Below are 21,060 nucleotides of genomic sequence, written 5' to 3' on the forward strand. Positions count from 1 at the left end.
CACGAGTTGCCTTGTTTGTTAAAAAGAATGTCTGAAATGTAAAGTTAGACGAATGTTGCTTAGAATAACATGCAAATATAACGTCGCGCAAATAGGTTTCCTTTTGGTTGTGTTTGTTTATTTATTGCTAAGTTGAAGTCTTTTATGCTTTCAACGAATTGATCTAGCAGTCTCAAAAACCTTTTGCAATGTGTATAATACCATATTTGTTACCATGATTGAAGATGAAGCTTGTTTGGTACTTTAAAAGGTTCCCTGATAGCACACCTACATCTTGCCAGTGTTGAGTGTAGTTCCTACGTAATTAGTTACTGTAATTTAATTACTTTTCCCTTGAAAAGTAAAGCGATTACTCTTATTTTTTCAGTAATTTAATTACAGCTACTTATGATTTAGTTGAACTAAATACTGTGTTATATATTCAATAGTGGAAATGACATTAAAATGTTTGCTTTAATGTATCCTTCTCACATTTGTAAACTTTGGTCAGTTACTAAGAATAATTTATGTAGTTATTATTTATTTGAATGAATTAAATAAGCCGTTTCATGTCTATCCTAGAATAAATTCTCATCGAGGTTGATGTAGAATTATAGAAAGTAATTAGTAATAAGTAATTAAATACTTTTTGGAGAGAGTAATTTGTACAGTAATGTAATTACACAATTGAATATGTAATTAGTAATTAATTACTTTTTCAGAGTAACTTACGCAACAGTGCATGTGGCAGACATCTATTTGTGCATTTACATCTGCAAGACGCTTTTTTTTATTGTTGGCTCATTTGCAATGCGTCTAGACGTCTGCTGTCAGATGTCATATAGACATCTAGAATCTGTCTGTAAGATGTTTATGAATTGGAATGTATGTAAATAAGACGTTTATTAGATGTTTTTACACAGCGGATGTTTTCCAGATCTTTAGCAGACATCTTACAGATGTACCTGTGCTGTCTGGCTTGTGTACTTTTTTGTATAATTTCCTATTTTTCATTTAAATGACAATTAAGTCCAGTGTTCATAACACATTTAGGCCCGGTTTCACAGACACGGTTTAGCTTAAGCCAGGACTAAGCCTTAGTTAGATTAAGATATTTATGTTGCTTTTATAAAAATGCCTTAGAAGAATACATTACTGGTGTGCATCTTGAGACAAATCATGGGCACTGATATATTTTAAGATAATTCTGGCCAAGTTATATTGAGTTAAGACAGGTCACACATTCATTTTAGTCCGAGACTAGCCTTAAGCCTTGTCTGTGAAACCGGGCCATAATTACTGTTTTACATAAATAAATTTACTAAGAAATAAAGGACAAAACTAAAATAGACACCACATTTGGAGACTTAGTTTATTTTCATTACAAAAAGTTCAAAAAGCAAAATTGTTCCTGTTTCATGATAGACTTTTATTTCAAACAAATTATGTTATGACATGTTTTGAAAAATGTCACTCCTATACCTCAACATATCTGATGTGTGCCACAAGGGGGCAGTGTTCTCTCATTCAATGCTATCGTTTCTCAGAGGGTCTTCTGTAATGTCACACTAACAGAATTAAAATTACAGGCGCTCTCAATAACGCCCTGATTTAATCCAGGGCACAGTATCATTTCTTAGACATAATTACATTCACCGCGCGAAATTAAATATCGAGCTTGCTGTGGATTTGAAACCATCCTTTGTCTCTGGTGCCAAGATGAATAGGTTGTTCCAGATTAGTTTACGTCTAGGCGAAAAGGATGCATTTCATTGGATAAGCCTTTAAGGCCATTATTAGTGCCGGTTTTAAAGAAGCCTCATCGGGAGTCTGTAATGTAATTTTAGAACTAATACCAAAACATGCATCCATCATGGAATTATGCTGTGTGAAATTACCCTGTGAAAAGTGAACACAGCTGACCACGAGCAAATGATTCAACCTACATCGAAAAATGTATTGTTTTGACCGTTGGCTGCACATCTGAGCGGTCCTCTTCGACTCCGAACCAATTGTGTCCCAATTCTTGAAAAATGTGTCCATGACCACTGTTGATCATTTTACATGTCGTGTAGTGAAACGAAGGTGAACATGACTCTTGGCTTGTTGTGGAAAGGTCTGCTATTGTTAAATCGACAATAAAACAGCTGAAAAATATCACATGAACTGAAGGCCATATATTTAGGCAACAGATTATAAAACGGGCATTCTTCCATGTCCTAGAATACTTTAACACCATCCTGGCAAATTCTGGTCCTCGGTTGGCCTAGATAGAGTGGAAGTTCTATGGACAGTTTTTGCTTAACTCGTGTTCAACTCTATCTTACCTTAGGAATCAAGTCCAATATTAGATGTTCCTTACTAATACATTTTCTGTTAACTCTCACACCTTAGCCATTCAATCTTTGTCTTGCCTAAAGTTTATTATGATATTCATGCGTAGCTTTTCCTTGTGCGTATTAAAAACTGCATCTATATGCTACGCCTGAAAGCTGACAAAACACTTTAAGCAGATATACATATTTAAATTGTAAATTTCTAGTTTTTCTCTTCCTGGAAAGAATGTTGATGACTTGTTCGCATAGTCTTCAATTGATCATCCAACGAAATGCTCTCTACACTCTTAAAAATGCAAAGGGTTCTTTACAGGTTCTTTTGGTTTTCCAAAGAATCTTCCATTCAGATGTTCTTAATAGAACCATTTCTTTCTTTCTTTTTACAGACTAACCAGCAGTTTTCCTCTACAAAGAACCTTTTGTGAAACAGAAAGTTTCTTTGCATGTTAAAGGTTCTTTTTGCAGTCAAAAACACTGCTTCTATGGCATCGTGAAAACGCTGGAAAATAACCTGCATAAGTTCAACTATTTCATTCCATCTTTAAGCAAAGAAGACACACGCCTTCAGACAGTAGCCTGCTTCTTCAATTACCTCATAAACAGTGTCATAAACAGACTGTCTACCCACTTGTTAACCTTTACCAGAAACAATGATGCCACTTCTTCAGAGCACAAACATTGAGAGAAAGAGGATGATTAAGAAATGCTTATGTATTCGCTGGACCATAGACCTGAGTCCTGACAGGAGACAATGGTGAGGAAAATAAAGCCAGAATAGTCAATGTAAGTCCGCCTCGTGAATCTCCTGGGTCCACCTTAGGCCAGACTCTGTCAATCAAACCTCCTCCACACAGCTGTTATCTGTGGACAACAGTGAGAGGTCTGGATGACTGATATACTGCTGAAACTGAGCAATTCTCACGGTACATCTGGTGGGCATGGAGTGAAATGAGGAGTCTGTTCAAATTGACAGACTCCCAGTTTCAAAGATTCACAACTCCCTCCAACACATCTGTGAATTTGTGGATGCTGCACAATGTGCCTGGATGCAAAGTGAATTGTGAATGAAACCTTCAGATGTTTTGACTTTCTTATATTGTCGAGCAGACAGCAATGTGGCCATTATGGAGACTAGGCGAAGATTAAGGTCCTAAAATAAATCTAATAAAACATTTATTGATTCTAAAAACACCTGAACGACATAACAATGTTCTTGGGCCTTATGCAAATGTTTGTTAAAATCTATTTGAATTGCTGCTCAGAATCCATTTGACTTCTGTTTTGCTATTCAGTATATATACATGCTTCACGATGCCATAGAAGAACCTTTTTGTCTAAATGGTTCCATAGAGAACCTTTAACATCCGAAGAGAAAGGTTGTTCAGATGTTTAAGGTTCTTTATATGGCATCGAAGAACCTTTTGAAGCACCTTTTTTAAGAGTGTATATATGTACTGAATACATGCCAGAATTAAATTTGTGTTGCCCGTAGAGTACTAAAATTATCCAAAAGGCAAAAACAAAATGCCATAAAGATAACTGTATCATGTTTTATAAATAAATGCATGCTGGAGTTTGTAAATGCTCTGTACCCTTGCTAAGTGAAATTCTTTATTCAGAGAACTCTGGCCAGTTAGAACATAACCTAACATTTGAGGAAGCGTTATTCATCGAACATTTAGGCTGTTTTTATAGAAAATCCCTTTTCACAAAGAACATTTTTTAGTTCCTGGGACTCTCAAAGCAGTTTTTTTTGTCTTAACACATCGCCAAACCCTTTATAGGGTTATAACTTTCAGGAAAAGTAAATGAGGCTAATGTTACAAAAACACCATGCATTTTTAAACACCTACAGGCAACAACCATGTGAGCATCTTAGATAAAGAGATCTAAATAAGGATCACGGTGACTGCTGTGAGGATAAGAAGCCCAGTCTTGTCAAGATTAAGCTTGTTTGATGAATATATTTGATATGTCACAAGAACAATACAGAGATCTGTTCTGAGATTGTGGAAGGAGATGTGGACAGTAGTGATAAGAGAATCATTTAAATCACATTATCAAAGTTCATATGGGCAATTGTAAGGGTAGTGCTTCCATAGTTTCTGTCATGATTTATTTATTTAAGATTTGGCAAAGACAAATATGCGTAAGTATGAAACTTTTAGTCTGTTTATTTGAACTTTTCTTGTAATACTATTCAAATCAACTATTCAATTTCTTCACCACTAGCGGCACCAAATAGAACATTACAAATAAGGATTTTCGCCAAACAGGTTTCCCAAACACTAATGTAAGTGTCAAAAAAAGACATAAGAGAGTGAAAAGAACAAACTGTGTTTTGCAGTAAATGGCATACAGCAGATATGCACTATGGTAATTGCAATATTTACAAAGTAGCTATTGTTTTATTTTATGCTGGTGTCTAGTGGACAGTATAATACATTAGCCCTATATTTTAGCTGTTTGAACATAAACTAAAAACTAAATATTTTCAACAAAATAATCTTTCAATTTTGAAGGGGTCATTTTTAAACGAGATTTATTTTCATGACACCAAACCACGCCTCCGTTACGCTGACGCTTTCCGACAAACCACGCCTCCAAACAAGTCCCGCCTGTCGTCACTATTGCTCCACACGCACGAGGCTGTAGCGTGAGTGAAAGTGGTCTTTAGAGACATGATTTTAACCGTTTATAATTATCATAAATGCTTTAATTTAAATATAACAAACGGCGAATGAGCTGTTCAAATATATATGACGTTATTTATTTGAAGGGACAAAAAAAATCGTGTTTTGGTAAGTTTTGTATTGCAAAAGCACAAATGCAAATTGACATGTCAGCACTTAGCAGGTGTTACAATTAGCTTCTCCATTTACCGTTTACATCAACACTGTAATATTATTGAGAGCAGTGACATAAATGTAATGTTAGGTAAATTTCTGAAATATTATTTTTACATAATCATGTTCGAGTTTTGATTAAAGAGAAGCAGATAATGTCTATAGAAAACGCACTAGCTAAGCCAAACGTTGCTTTTGCTCATTTCAGTTTGCAACACATTTAAATACACTCATTTTGAATAATAATGTGAAAAGCACAGTTTACAGTTTATCTCTAGTTGTATTTATTGTTTGCCTTTATTCATGAAAAAAATTGTACATGCGTTTGTTCTTTGTACGTGTAGTAGTATTTAAAATGATGTAGATATGAGAAATTTATATTAGCGTATTCTATAAAAGGTTATAAAATATAGTGATAGATCATGTCCTACAAATACAGGTAACTGCTTATGAAGACCCCATCCATGTTGAAAAGAGGACACCAAAATAAGCCTGGAGATAGATACACAAAAGCTAAGGAAGATGCATCTCTTGAATGCCAATACCTGACCAAAAGTGAACTTCAAGACCTGCGGTATGGTAGGACTGTTTCATTCTTGCAAAATAATACCAACCAACACAATTGTTGCGATCTATTGGCTGCTGTCCTTCTGAAACCTTGTATCTCCATTTTTTGTGGTTTGTATTTTTTGCCATAAATTAGTATTATCAGTCACCCTTTATGTTTGTTACTGTGTTTTGCAAATATCTAGCCAATAAAAAGTATCAAAAAGACTGTGTCAGCTTTGACAAAACAGTATTTAATCATTTAAAAAATATAGTGTTTTTTCCATTTCTTGAAAAACAGCGAATCTGGACATTGGTTTCAGAAGGACAGAGATGATTTGCTCTTGTAAACACAATTTCAGGGCATATGAACAAAAATGTATTTCAAAGACTTTAAGTTGTTTTGTTAAGTGTTGTTTGGTATAGATATGTTGGCAAAAATGAAGATGGTATGAGCGATTTCTGCCATTTTGGTTATCTTTTCCACTAGCCACAGAAATATACAACCCCCATCCAAATCATACACCTTTTCCAGGACCTCACCCTCCAATGACATGTCAGCAAATCTTAAAAATTAAAATGATTCACAGACATAGATCGATGATAATTGGTTAATGCTGGCTGTGATTATGTTCTTTGTTGTCATTTGCGGAGTATATGGCTGTCAGAGCGAATTAAGTCTCAGTAAATTTTAGTGAGGTACACAACTTGTGTGTAGGGCTTTACTTTAAGAACCTGGCTTACATCCCATGTTTACTCTCTGCTCACAATCATAAGTAATGTCAAAACATTTCTAAACAGCTTGTCACCCCATCACAGCTCTATCAGTCCCATTACCGCCGTATCACTCAGACAAGCTTAAATGAGGACGGTCTTTTTGTTGTTGTCTCTTTTGAACCATGTCGGTTTGTTGTGTGGCAGTTTTGCTCTGATGCTTTCAAGTCATGACTGTGAGTTTGCGTCCTCATGTGCGTCTCATTGTACTGTATGTTTGTGCCCGCGAGGCAGGTTTGGCCTCTGCTCTTGCTCCGTGCCGCCTCAGATGGGTGATTCATATTGGTTCCTCTCTGGTAACAGGAGGGACATCCAGCTCTTTATTACTCTCATCCGTCACCATCACAGTTCATCAATCCAAAAACCATGGGCTCTGTCCACTGGCTGTTCCTCCCACGTCTCTTGTTGCCTCTTTCTGCGATGAATGGGAAATTTACAATACCTCAGATGCGCACAAATATTGAGGCAGAAGTCTGTCAGCCTCCAGACAGTGTCAGCGATAAGGTCCCACAAGATTTGAATGTGAAGATTCCTGCCTTCATACTGGCTCTTGCTTTGTTTTCATTTCATATCAGGCTAGTTCATTTCAGGTTCAGATCAATATTAGTTATTAGTTTAAGTAAATTAAAAAAATTCATAATTTACTGACCCTCATGCCTTCCTTTTATATGTATATATATATATATATATATATATATATATGCCTAATTTTCCTCATTTAAACAAAAACGAATAATTTGTTAATAACATATTATTTAACTTGATTAACATTTATAATACAAAATAGCATATTTATCTTAATTGTTACCTTTTTTCAATTCTAGCCATCACACCACTGGACACATTTACGGTTTTGTTTCATATTCATACATACGGCAACACTTTGATAACTTTGAATCTCCTTGGTTCTTGCATGTCTTGTGACATGTTGTCATGCATATGACAACTAATCACGAGCATGTTAATGGGATAGTTCATCCAAAAATGTCTCTGGAACAAAGAAATTTATACAGGTTTGAAACAACCCGAGGGTGAGTAAATGATGACAGATTTTTCATTTTTGGATGAACTATCCCTTTAATATTTGGATAAGCTGATCCTTTAATATTGCAAAATCAGTTCTACATCCTGTTGCTTTTAGAATCTCAAATTTATAGTCATTATGTAGTGCTTAACAATATCTTAAACTTAAGATTTATTCTGAAGAATAAATGAGGTGTGCAGCATGGTCACGGTGCCACAATACTGGAGAGGATAATGGAGTGGATAATTGGCACATATGGCTCGGGTCCCTTGTTTAATTCAGGTTCAGGGGATTTTTCCACCTGTTTAATCATTCACCTGAGAAAACTTTATCGGAGGTATCATCAGTTTTTTCCCAAATCTAATCCTCAGTATGAATAATTGTAAGAGTGGTGCTTGCTTGGTAAATTAATTATATTATTTCTGAAATCATTAAAAACGATTCACCTCCTGTTATGATGCCTCAATCTCCCTTTGGGCCTCAATAGTATAAGCTTCTAAAACCACACAGGAATGCCTGTCAGTGTTGGTGTAATATCAATGTCTGCTTTAAAATTTGAGAAATATTTTCATCCAGTTACTGAAACCACTGATGCAACTAATTATGCATTTGGTAAGACAAGAGGCTAATAAGATGAATCAGGTGCAGTCACTGAGATAAATACCTGAAGGACACCAAATCCTTGAGGATAAATTAGTTCTTTACAAACATTTCCATCATCTTGTGACATTCTTGTGACCTGAGCTTGTGACGGTGACTGGAATAATAATGCAAATATTGTTTTTATAAAATCTGTCTTGTGTTCGTAAACTAGATAATCCTGCATATTGTTCTGAAGGCGTATTAAGGTCATATTTAAAAATGTGTTGGAGGGACAGGTATATGTGCATCATTATAAATTGCAAATCCATTATGTTTTGCAATGCAAACTTTTTCTCAGGGCAGGATATGGTAATGGGTTCCCACTATGGTTTTAGACTCAAGAATAAGGGTTATTATATAAACATTCATCTTAATGTGTGAGTTTTGGATAGTGCTGCTGAGTAGTGCATAAATACACATAAAATTGTCATATGCAGTGTTGCCCGATGTTAGAAAACAAGTCCGAGCATTGAGCCAACACATTTGACATGCAAAACCAGATAAACAAAGCACATTGCAATCAATGAAATAACAATTAAAGAGCTTAAAGTCTAGAAAGTAATATGTAAGCAAAGTTTCGAAACTTTTCTTATTTGTTGTCTGTTAAATAACAGGCTACTTTGAATTCACATAGATCACCTATTTGTTCCTATGGCTCATTAATCCCAACTGATTAACTTGAGTGAACACTAATTAAAGAGGCAAAATAAGGATCTAAAACATGCAACCTAACATTTTAATCAACAGCTCCTTCATTTGCAATTCATAAGCTCGTGTAAATGGATAGTTCTCACTTTTTTTCGCCACGTTTTTGCCAGTAATGGTTCGTAAGGGCATCGATCCATGGAGACCACAGTGTAGCAGTGCAGTAGACTGAATGTATAAATTAGGAGCTGCATCATGTTTACTCAACTGAAAGGCTAGTGGGGGCAGAGCCAGTGTGTGTATCCGCCAGTATCCTCTCATGGGGAAAAATTATGCTTTCAATGCGAGTGACAGCCAGTGGAGAGTGAATTGTGGATGCTGGTGGTTACCTTAGCGACAATGCAGACTGCATACACGCATGTATGGATTATTGCTCAACAGTGTCTAAAGCCGGGTTTAGATTGTACGATTTTGGGCTGTCCTAGATGAAAGATGACAACCATGCCGATTTCTGTGGTCGTGGCTCCTAAACGCTGGTCCTATGTCATACAGTGAGAAAAACGGCCGTTGTCAGGGTCTTACGATCAAAGACAGCCGGGATCATTTTCTGGCAGTGTTAGAAATTTAGCTTGATCGTATGACCTACGCCTACTGAGTAGCCAATAAAAATTCAACATGAAATGACGTATTGATCAACACTACATGGCAATGAAAGTTAAACACCATGGAGGCGAAAAAATTAAAGCATAATATAATAATAATATTGCTCTCTTCCGCTGCCACCTCTTCTTTTTTTCCAGCACACATGAAAAGCACAACTGCCAAAGTATGATTCATGTTGCTGTGTTTGTTTACAATTTGCGCACGCTGATGACATTTCTAACTTGCTCCTTTGTCATGAATTGGAGGTGAGACACAGACAGAGGACCCAGGTGCAGACAGCGGGTAAGGGGTTAACAGACTTTAATAATAAATAACAGACAAAACCAAAAACCCACGAGGGAGTAAAACAAGAACAAGGGAATTACAAGAAAAAAAAAAACTTTACAGAACTCCTTGTGCATTGTTGTACAACGTAGGAAACATTGCCTGTATAAAAGAGGGAAATCTCCCAGAAAACAAGAGCTTATACTGTATTATATAGGCTGATCAGATACTGCTACACTAAACTAGACAGGACTAAAAAATAACATTTACCATATATTACAAAAAGACTATACTACACTAACAAGACAAGGACTCACCCACATGAAACAAGTGACAATGAACCAGCACAGGACAGAATACACAAGGGCATTATAAGGGATCAAAATCAAGAGGGGACAGGTGCGGGGCATGAACTAATAATTATCATTAACGAGGAAACAAGAGGGCAGGAACAATGAGGAGACCTGGAGAGTATGGAAGGCAATCAGTGCCAAAATGCCCCTCTCCACATGAAACAAGAGGTTCTGTCATGGCTCTGCCACTAGATCTAGAAAAGCAAGACAAGATGGGGCAGAACCATGACAGCCTTAGCCAGATTCAGTAGGTGTCATCTTTGTATAGTGTACATTTGTCTCTTCTCTCATTCAAGTCATGTCACAGGCTAGACACTCCATTATCAAACGATGCTTTCATCTATCGGCTTCAAATATGGCTGTCATCCAGTCCAATTATACACAGAGAAATAGGTACCATTACACCTAAAGGATTGATTGAAGACAAAATAGAAAAGGGAAGAAAAGGAATGCCGACTTTGATTCAAGGACACACACAGCTAAAGAAAATAAAGAACTCTGCGAAAGTTCTTGTAATTTGTTTTGAGGTTTAGAGCATACACATGGTGTCTTTATTTCAGATGGTAGTTGATATAATGATCAACTGAAGGAAATAACTACAGCTCATATAATTTACAGAACAAAAACGTTACGACACAACACAGGCACTACTGTAAAAGACAGACAACATGCACTTATGTAACTCTTATGAAAGGTTCGGAAAAGCATAATTTTAAAGCAAGTGCCAGTAGAATTGACTTTCCATTTCTGTAGCATTTTACAGAGCGATATGGAAGGCCTTTTATTTTTGCTGAAGTTAGTTGTTTAATTAAGTCTTATAATTATTGTATTTTATTGTGTTTTTGTGTCTTGTTTGTATTGTATAGTTAAAATGGCAATTTAATTTCCTAATAGCAAAGCTTTTTAATCTAACCTATTTGTTTACAAATGAACCAAGAGCATGTTCTTTACAATTCTTGACTCTTAGAGAGATTTTTTGTTATACACGTTTTAAAACATTTTAATGTTTTTCCCTGAAATTATAATTGGTCTCCATTTACTGATCAATATGTAGCAGCGTATATGTTTTTGAAAGTAGTTGGCAGTATGCAACACATTCTATGCAGTATATCTTTAGATGTGGCTAGTATTTTATTCTTACCATGGCATTAAAAAAAAGAGCCCCATATATTTAACGATGCACTAAAGATGTGGTTACAGATCATCTCATGATACCACCTGATGCGCTGTGCTCATCCCTTTTGGCCATTTATAATCATCACAGACATGCCACTCGCTGGATTTAACGTGTAATGGGCATGAAGAAAACCCATTTGAGTTGATTTACTGCCGTGACATGAATGAACAGATCTATTCATAAGTCTCCAGCAAAAAACCCTTGCTTTTTGCCACGATGATACCAATCTAATGATACATACCTCTGGTATTGTCAGACCTTTTTGTTGGTGTTGATGTGGGCGAGTGCTTCCATCTATCACTTGTCTGGATAGCAGACATCTTCGGGTTAGTAATAGGGGTTATAGTCTCCACTAATATTTTAGATCTCTGAGATCTGTTTTAGTGATAGACCAATTGTTAGATCGTGGCCTTTACATATTTGAAATTTTCTAATTATTGGCCAATCTTTTTTTAATTTTTGGCCCTATATAGCGTGCTAGCATTTAGCACCTAGAAAAGTCCACTCGGATGTAAAGCCAGCAGAGGTGGACGAAGTATACAACTTCCTTACTTGAGTGAAAGTACAGATACTACTGGTATATATATTATACCAGTAAAAGTTGTAAAGACAGATTCTTACTTCTGAAGCAACCTACTGAATACACTGAGTAGCTCACAGTATCAGTTGTATTAAAGGAGTACTGTAGTTCACTTCAGTTATGTGATGCTTATTTACCGTTCAGCCGTTATGCCGATCATTTACATGACAATGTTTCTACGATCTTTGACTGATCGTAACCCACAGATTAGGGCTGTGTATTGGCAAGTACCTCCCGATACGATACATACCACTATAGATGGGTCACGTTACAATATATTACTATGTATTTCGATACGATACACATTTGCGATATATTGCAATACTTTAAATAGAAAATGTAAAATGTAGAGCTAGAAATACAACATGCTGTGCACCACCTACTCAGGTAAATTTACTTTGTTACTGTCCACTTCTGAAAGCCAGCATTTGACACGTGGTAAAATGACCACAGCAGAATGGGCTATGTGAGGTGGATGAGATACAATTATTGTATAATAACTACCAAGACATTTACATACCTATATATTTTATTGATAATTTAGCTGCCCAAGATTAACGTAATGTCATGTCTGTACCTTTTCGTGGTTTCATGTAATAGAGGGTATGCATTGATGTTTCTTTCTCACGTGAACACGCCGGAACATGCCCCCTTGGGTGGCAAAACATTCAGCGAAATGGCTGTTTACAATAGGAGAAACAAAGAAACCTAGACTAAAACACGCATTTATTTGATGAAATTAAAAGCAGTTGGAATCGACCGTGATCCTTACGACTAGGAACCAGGCGTTCTTGGACACTGAAAAATATTGCTCGGAATTGTGTTTCCTTATATTTATTTTGTGCCTGATTTCAACTAGGGATGTGCACGAATGTTCGAATATTAAAATTGTATCCTCGATATTAAAAATGCTATTCGAATATTCTTATTTTTATAAGAAGAAAACCGCGTCACCACAAGGTTAAGATACCGCTACAGAAGACCTATTAGAGTTGTCACGTCTTATTTAACGCTTCTTCACTTCATCTGTAATGATTTTATAATATACAGAAAATATAAAAATCATTTGTATGTGCTCCTAAATCTTTGTTCACTCAAATCGCAAGCTAGTTTAAATATTTTAAGTTTACACACCAGTGGCCTGCCCGGATCGTGTTTTATGCTCGGCTCACATCACCATATTACAATGTTGAAAAATTGGTGAGCTACAGAATTAATTAACATTACTTACATTAGGTATAAAATTACTAACGTAATACTAAATGATTAACAATAATTCATTTATTACCATAACTTTTTGGGAGCGGTTGTTCTTAATATATTTTTAACAAACGACTATGAATTTACTAAATAATGCTAATTTCAACAACTTGAAACATGAAAATGTATATTTCACTGCAACTAATGTTAATGAATTTGGCCTTAACATAAGACTGATATATTTTTCCATACCTAAAAGCCTGAATTTTCCTTCTATAAGTTCAAATGGGTCGTCGCCTTCAAGTTACATCCTGTAAATAAATTTGCACGGATGCTTTTTCTGTTTGTTTTAAAACGCGTGATTCCTTATCTTAGTTGAAATAAATAGGCCTACCTTATTTATTGATGCAAATACAATGCAAAGCTAAACAAGACAGACACTGACCGTGAATGACAAAGAAAACAATTTTTATATGCGGTGGTGATCAGCAGGAAATATCTTCCTCAGATGACGGTCACATAATAAACAGGGAAATGAGCACCAGGGCTCCGTCTTTGTTGCAGGGTATTTTTTAGGATCTTAACAGTCGTCATGGAGGTATCAAGCCCGTTTACTTTATTTATTATCAACATTATAAACAATAAAGCCAGATATTCTTGTCAGATCTGGGTTTTGATACCGGGAGTTAGAGAAGAGTAGCGTGTTTTCTCCGCAGTCAGCTTGTTTACCTTCGGCTTGTTGAACAGACAAAGTCTGTTTTCTTTTTGTCTTATACCGTTCCGCGCAGGTTTAATTGCAGTTTTATGTTTTTTTCTTTTTTTCAAATTAAAAAACCTATATACAGGATATAATATTAATCCGTTATGAATATTTAATGGTAATTATAAGCTTGATGTGAAATTCTGACTAAATAAAAACGTAACAAATTACGTCATTATTAACTTAATTAAAATAAACTAATATTCTAATATTAGGTTTTTATGAGCTCAAATAATCAAATATGAAATTACTGAAAAATGCCCATCCCTAATTTCAACGCCGGGGGAAATACACAAAGCAAAGCCTTAAGCCTTAAACATTTTCTACTTGAGCAAAACATGTTTAGTGGTTTAATAAACCGAATCGTACAAGAATCGTACAAGATTTACATTGCAGAATCAGGTCGTCTACGAGTCATTTGGCACCAGGTCTCACAAACTTGCGGTGCGTGTCAGAAGAGGGAGGGCGCGTGTCAGGCCTCTCCCCGGTCCCATCACATCAGGCTCTCTGCCGGGGGACGGGCCCCTGGCTATCCGTGGCCTATCGAGCTTCCCGCGGCGCTGCGGTATCGCAGCCTTCAGGAGGCGTTCAGTCGTAATCCCGCAGACGGTAGCCTCGCGCCAGTGGCTCCTCAGCCAAGCGCACGAACCAATTGTCTGAACCTGCGGTTCCTCTCGTACTGAGCAGGATTACTGTCGCAACAACATGGCATCAGTAGGGTAAAACTAACCTGTCTCACGACGGTCTAGAGCATTGCTCAATGTTTACAGTGTTGACAATATGTTCATCTTTAAGTTTGTATGAAATATATCTGCTTAGAATGTTAAAAGAAATACATTTACGCAACATATAAAATTGTAAAAAGTAGGTAGGTAACTTTATTATGGTATGGTTCAACAAAAACAACTTATCTGAGCTGAGTCTGATATGAAATCGCTAGCAAGCATCTACATTTCAGTATTCCATTTGTTTCAGCAAACTGCAGCGATTCATTCACTTTTTTCTATTCTTTGTCAGTCTTTAAAAAGAAATCTCTCTGATTTCATGCTCAACCTGTATGAACAATCAATCACACCTTTTTCCCGTTTTGAATAGAGAACAGATAACGATAAACACAGCTGCATTCAGTCTTTCTGCCACTCAGTGGGCATGACTCACTTAACTTCACGTGACGTTACGTGTGCGGTGACAACACATGCATACCCTCTATACACAATAATTCTTCATTTAGTTTCACCAATTTTTTGTTTATGTCTCATTTACTGTAATTGCATTTGTGTTTTATCAGCCTCTTTTCGGCCAATTTGCTTTTTAAATATAGCTATTGCCATTTGCCATAAAAACCCATATCGGTCGACCACTAATCTGTTTTGATTGATGGCCAGTGTAAAGCTATTGTATGGCTTGCAGTGTCCGCGTGTATAACAGTGTCTGTTAAGCAACTGAATGTAAAGAGAAAGCATTATTTTGTTTATTAGCGATGGTGATTGACAACTGAGCTGCTGCTATTGGAGATGAATGGGAATGCTAATGTTTCGCTCTCTATAGGTATTGTAGATTAATTAATGAGTCATTCTCATATTACTTGCATCAGCTGTTAGCCACATCCCTTGTTCGATTAACAGCGATTTCCCCCCCTAAATCTGCTAACAGTCATGGCTGTCACATTTTGGATATTTTAAGTAAAATCTTAGCAAATATTTTGGAAAATAATTTATCATGTGGAATTGTTAAATTACATACATTTTCACCTGCCATAGAAAAACCCGTATCAGTGCAACAGCGCAATTTAATTATACTACAAGATGGAAAATTGTAACTGCCAACAAAAGAGTCTTTCACTATTTGTGAATTCATATCTTATAACTATAATTATCGTAACTCTCTAAATGGTTTCATTTTAATTAGATTTCAGATGAGCCAGATTGCCGGGAACATGAGCCCAGGTTTTTTTTTACTTTGAGTTGTAGCATTCCCCTTTGAGGCAGATTGTGCTCAAATCTTTACTGCATGTGACATTAATAATTAATTAAGCTTTACCCCCAGGCTTTACACTTTTTTTTCTGTCTGATCTCTTTGTACGAACAATTTAGGAGCTCATCAATAGACCTGCTTGTTTGTCTTGAGGTGATCAAATACTTCCATCTACCACCCACTGGTCTGGATAGCAGCAACACTTTTGGGTGGGTAATAGGTTTGCAGTTTTCACTGTGAGAAGTTGAATCTCTGTGCAGTAGCGGATGCCCTCTGTATTATGCAGCATCAAAGCACCCTGGATACTCTTCATGATCTCATTTAATATGATTGCTGGATGGAGTGAAAAGAAAATCGTGTATTTTAGTGTGGCTTTTATCACTAAGACAGTAATTATGCAGATTTTACAGAGTGATTTAATTAAAGCCCAAGATGGGAAATAATAGTAACAGCCTGTTAATGAACGGCGTTTAATTGTACACACGGTAATTAACACCAGCATGCGCGGCCGCTCCTCACTACCAAATCCGTTTATCCACGGCAACGCGGGCACGAACAGTGCACATGCTTATACAAAGGAGGAAAAGTGTCACTATGGAAACAAGAGAAGGAATTCTAAATGCAAGTAGTCTCCTGAGAAACTGGAGATAAAAAAAACGAGCTTAGTTGTGTCTGCCACACGGGCATTGTAATTTACAATGTCGTCTCCATTTCTGGCTTTGTCTGTGACATAAACAACTGGATACAACACACCTAACAGACTTTCATCTTTTTCCATACTTAATGTCTGCGGAAACACTAATTATGCATATTTATACCCAAATTCATGTGTACCCAGCCGCGCCGCTACAGCGCGCTCGTATTTACCGTATACGTACGCAGGCAGCCGTGACAATGTATATGCAGCTCTCGACGCAGCCCACATTACACCACTTTAGCAGAGGCAATCTATTTTAATAACAGCTGCCACAGTCTTACCTTACAATGATAAATGAAAATCTAAATGACTCGGGACAGGACAATTCCAGCGGGAGGGAGAGGTGATAGAGATATGCGCGTGTGTGTTTGCGCATTCGTACATGTGGCACCCTTCGCGAGGGTCTCCCATCGCAGAATTCAGTCACTGATCTTTAATAACCTTGTCCAGAAGTGTGGACAGCACACTCTCCCTAGTGCACATAACCTGCTCGCACGTTGAGCTCGCAAACCTGTGGCTGCAGGGAGCAAGCTAATGCTACTCGATCCTGCAGGACGCAGCATGTTAGGAGACTTTGAATATAAAGCAGGTTGCGACACAAACGACCGCGGCAGGTGAATTTGCTGCTTATTTTCTGTAACCAATCTATCTCTTTTACAACAGAACCACTTGGTGATGACACAAGTGGGGGTTGGGGGAATGGAGAGAGAAAGAGAGAGAGAGAGTATGGGAGGGGTAAACCTGCTCTCCTGTACGGATGATGTCAGTTTCTGCAGCTGAGCCCCAACCGGTACCTCACTGAGCCAAAGACTTACCAACTCATTCCCCGTCTCAGATGGAGAGAGAGAAAGAGAGGGAGAGAGGATGAAAGACAGAGAAAGGACACAGAGGAAGGAGAGCAAGACAGGTGCTGGTGTTGGATGGCACAGGTGTGTATCGATGGTCCCTTTTTACTTCTCAGCGAGTTTGTTTTGTGTCAGTGTCTAAATTGAATTTGTATTTTTTTCTATTTTTTGAGTGTTATCGATTGTGAATCCTTTTTAAGCGGGAACTGATTTTAATAATAAACCACAACGTTGATATATGAATGATATGCTCATTTCACAGATAAAGCATCAGCGTTCACAAATGTTGCTAAAAATACTTTCTAAATGTTTGTAGTTTAAGCATGTCGTCTTGTGGAGTATTTGTGTATGTCTGATACTCCTGTGACATAAGTCATTTGATTTTAGAAAGTTGTTGGCTTTTTTGTCTTAGAAAGAGAATTGGTTAAACAAAAAGGCCTTGTTTTAAAAGGCAGGGGTCTTTCCTGTGAGTTCTGCAAATATGTATTACGGTTATCAGAGTCTATCTCCAGGGATGTCTGGGAATGTATTCAAGAATTCAGTCCAGCCCTCTAACTCTTAAGTCCTCAAATTTAGAAAAGATTTAATGCATAGTCTATAGTCAGTCAGTGAATAGCCTTGGCATGCTAACAGGTATCCCTGGGTTTTACCATTAGAGCACAAGTACGCAGTTTTTTAGCATGTAGGACTATTTGCTACAGAAGCAAAAAGCTACTTTTTGCAGTGCTGGTAAGATAAAAATGATTCAGATTTGTATATTTATATACTAAAATCTGACTTATTTTCTGAAGTGATGCTTGTATATCAAGTGCAGTGCAATTATTAGGTGTGTTGGGTAAGTTAAATCAATAAAAATGAAGTCATATTTATCAGAATATTTATTACATTTAATATTTTTTTTGATTAAATATTTGTTAGAAATGGTATATATTGATAAAACAGGTGGATGCTTTCTTCAGTTTCGGATGCTAGCATGGCAAATTTACTAATATTAGTTCATCAATAGCTGTTTATTGACTCAAGATTCTGTCGTTTTTTCTTAATTGATGTAATTAAACGTACGTTTGTCTTAAGTGGCGTGACGTCTGCTCTTAATCACATCGCCGATCTGAGTGAGTCACGAGCAGCACTGGGATTTACCATCATATATGACAGCGCCCGGCCCGTGTCATTTTTGAGACGCTTGACAGTCGGATTCCCTGACATTTTCACTTGTCTGTCAGCAGGCTCATCAGTTGCACACACACACACAGATGCAATGCAAGTGCAGACTACTCTACAGCTATTCACACCGGGAGAAAAATGCCTTAGGGGTATGACAGTTAAGGAGAGGATGTATACCACTGGTGAAATATGAATGGTTGCACTGTTTCGGGCCATGTCTATTAAGTATTAATGAAGTATTACATATTACCTCTGGGAAGAAAATAAACTGCACTGCTAACAAGCCAAAAACGTCTGAAGGTCGTAAATGGCCATTTCACCAATTCTGAATAAATCTTATGCAGTTAAAACTCTCACAACCCTTTCAAACTGAGTTTTTAATTGTATTCCAAAATCACGGAGATCCTGAGCAGAGATATTGTTTTTAACTTTGAGGTACTTAGAATTTCCCTTCGAGACAAATTCGTATCTGGTTCTTTATGATACGCCACATTAATAGTTAATTGAGTTTACCCCCAGGCTTTAGTCTTGTTTTCTACTGAACTTTTGCAGGAACAATTTGAGAGCTCATCAACTCGTATCCTGGCCTATCTAAATGCAGAACCGGTGCTAGATGATGGTGCCAGGGGTGGCAGCTCATTACGGCGATGATACTTGGTGTCTGCGTTGTAATCACCTCAATCTCAGAGGTCAGGTGGCCTGACATCCACCTGGTTTATTTTGGGGGGCATTTAAAAATCAACCTAGAACGTTAAACGGCGACCCCGAGTGACGTCTCTGCCACTACATGGCCTCTTCAGTAGCGTGTTTTGAGATGAATGACAAGCACTCAAGATCTCTTGCTCTTTCTAGAAGATCAAGGGCTGCTTTGGATTGCAGTGAGCGCTGACAGCAGGTTTCATCTAATGCAAACTGCGAGACTACTCGAGATCTCAAAAGAACAGTGTTGTAGTTTAGATGCGCCTTTCAAAGCCCTGTGATGCCTACACAGCCTCTCAAAGCTGTAGTAAACAGCGAGGAATGGTTTGACTACGCGTTGTGGGACCGTCACTTGTGTTTAAAGAGTTTTCCTCCTGATGCTGACAGCGAGTGTAAAACGCGCAAAGGAAAGAGATCATATGGGTAGGGCTGTAGAGCATGAGCATATCACATTTAATGAAGCCTGTATACAAAATGCATAGGGTCAGAATATTCTTAATGCATTGAATAATCCCTTATATCACATTCATTGTAAACTACTGTATTAATTTGGTAAATTATTGTTAACCACCGTTATAATTGTTTATAATACCTACCCATTGTTACGCTTGATTGTCATTATTTTAATTATAATATGAATTATATTTTATTATAAAAAGGTATTCTGTATACTACAGTATATACTATATGAATATGAATAGGTGAGTATAACAATTTTGTATTCAGTATATAACAATGTGGTGGTAGTTAAGTATATACCATAGTATGAAGAGAATTGTAAGACGAAAATTAATAGTTGTATTAATGTATAATGCACATTTTCTGTTTTCAAATGTGTTTGTTGAATTGGGTAAAATATGTATTCATATAGCTTGATTTTACCATTTTTGTGCAATAAATAATACTTGTATAATCTGTCTTTTATCGGCTATAAGCCACCTTCATTTGTTGGTTACTAAAAGGAGAGTTTTCTCAAAAATAAAACTTGTCATTTATTCTATCTTGTGTCATTTAAAACCAGTATATTACATCTGTGTAACGCAAAAGAAGATTTTTTGAGTAATGTCTCTCTGGTTTTGTCTATACAGTGGAAGTCAATGTTGGTGAATGTTTGTTTGGTTACCAGCATTCTTCAAAGTATCTTCTTTTGTGTTCTGCAGAGGAAAGTAAGTCCTACAGGTTTGTAAAGACTTGAGGGTGAATAAATGAAATTTTCATTTATGGGTGAACTCATTTTAACCAGCAATAAAGGATGTTGTGAATAAATTTATAAAAAGTAATTTATAAATCCAAATCAATTGTGCAAGGGGAAAATGCTTCAAATGCTCAACTAGGGCTCATATTGATTTTTCTTTGCCTGTCTTCCATACAAGAATTTCATAATTCGTTAGATGCATTTAATAATTCTATCCATTGATTTCTTAACACTGAAAAACAAAGCATGGTCTCCTGCTGGTTTGCTTCCATCATTTGAGGCATTACCTGCATGGCATTTCCTGTTATTCTAGCACTGGGAGATGTTTTTTTCAGCTCATCTTTACCGGTTACTCTCATAAATAGATGGCAGCCTGGTACTATCCCCCAAATGAATCATAAATTAATAGCAAAATGACATTTTTCTATTAAATATTGTGTTGTGGTACAGGGAGCTGACATCTCTCCCTGATCCAAATAGAGTCACATTTATCACTTTCTCTCCCCTGCCGTCTCTCTCCATCTCTGACATCGTGGCAATGTGATGGAATGCCCAGTAATTTTCCATCAGTGACAAAAGCTGTGAGTGGCACTATACGCTGCTGAATGGGGGATGCTGGGATTGAAAGGTGAGATTGGAGATGGCCTCTGTTCCCTTTAGACTTCATGTCATTACCGCTGACCATTCGCCCATTTCT

This window comes from Triplophysa rosa, linkage group LG3, assembly GCF_024868665.1.
Source record: "Triplophysa rosa linkage group LG3, Trosa_1v2, whole genome shotgun sequence".
Taxonomy (NCBI): Eukaryota; Metazoa; Chordata; class Actinopteri; order Cypriniformes; family Nemacheilidae; genus Triplophysa; species Triplophysa rosa.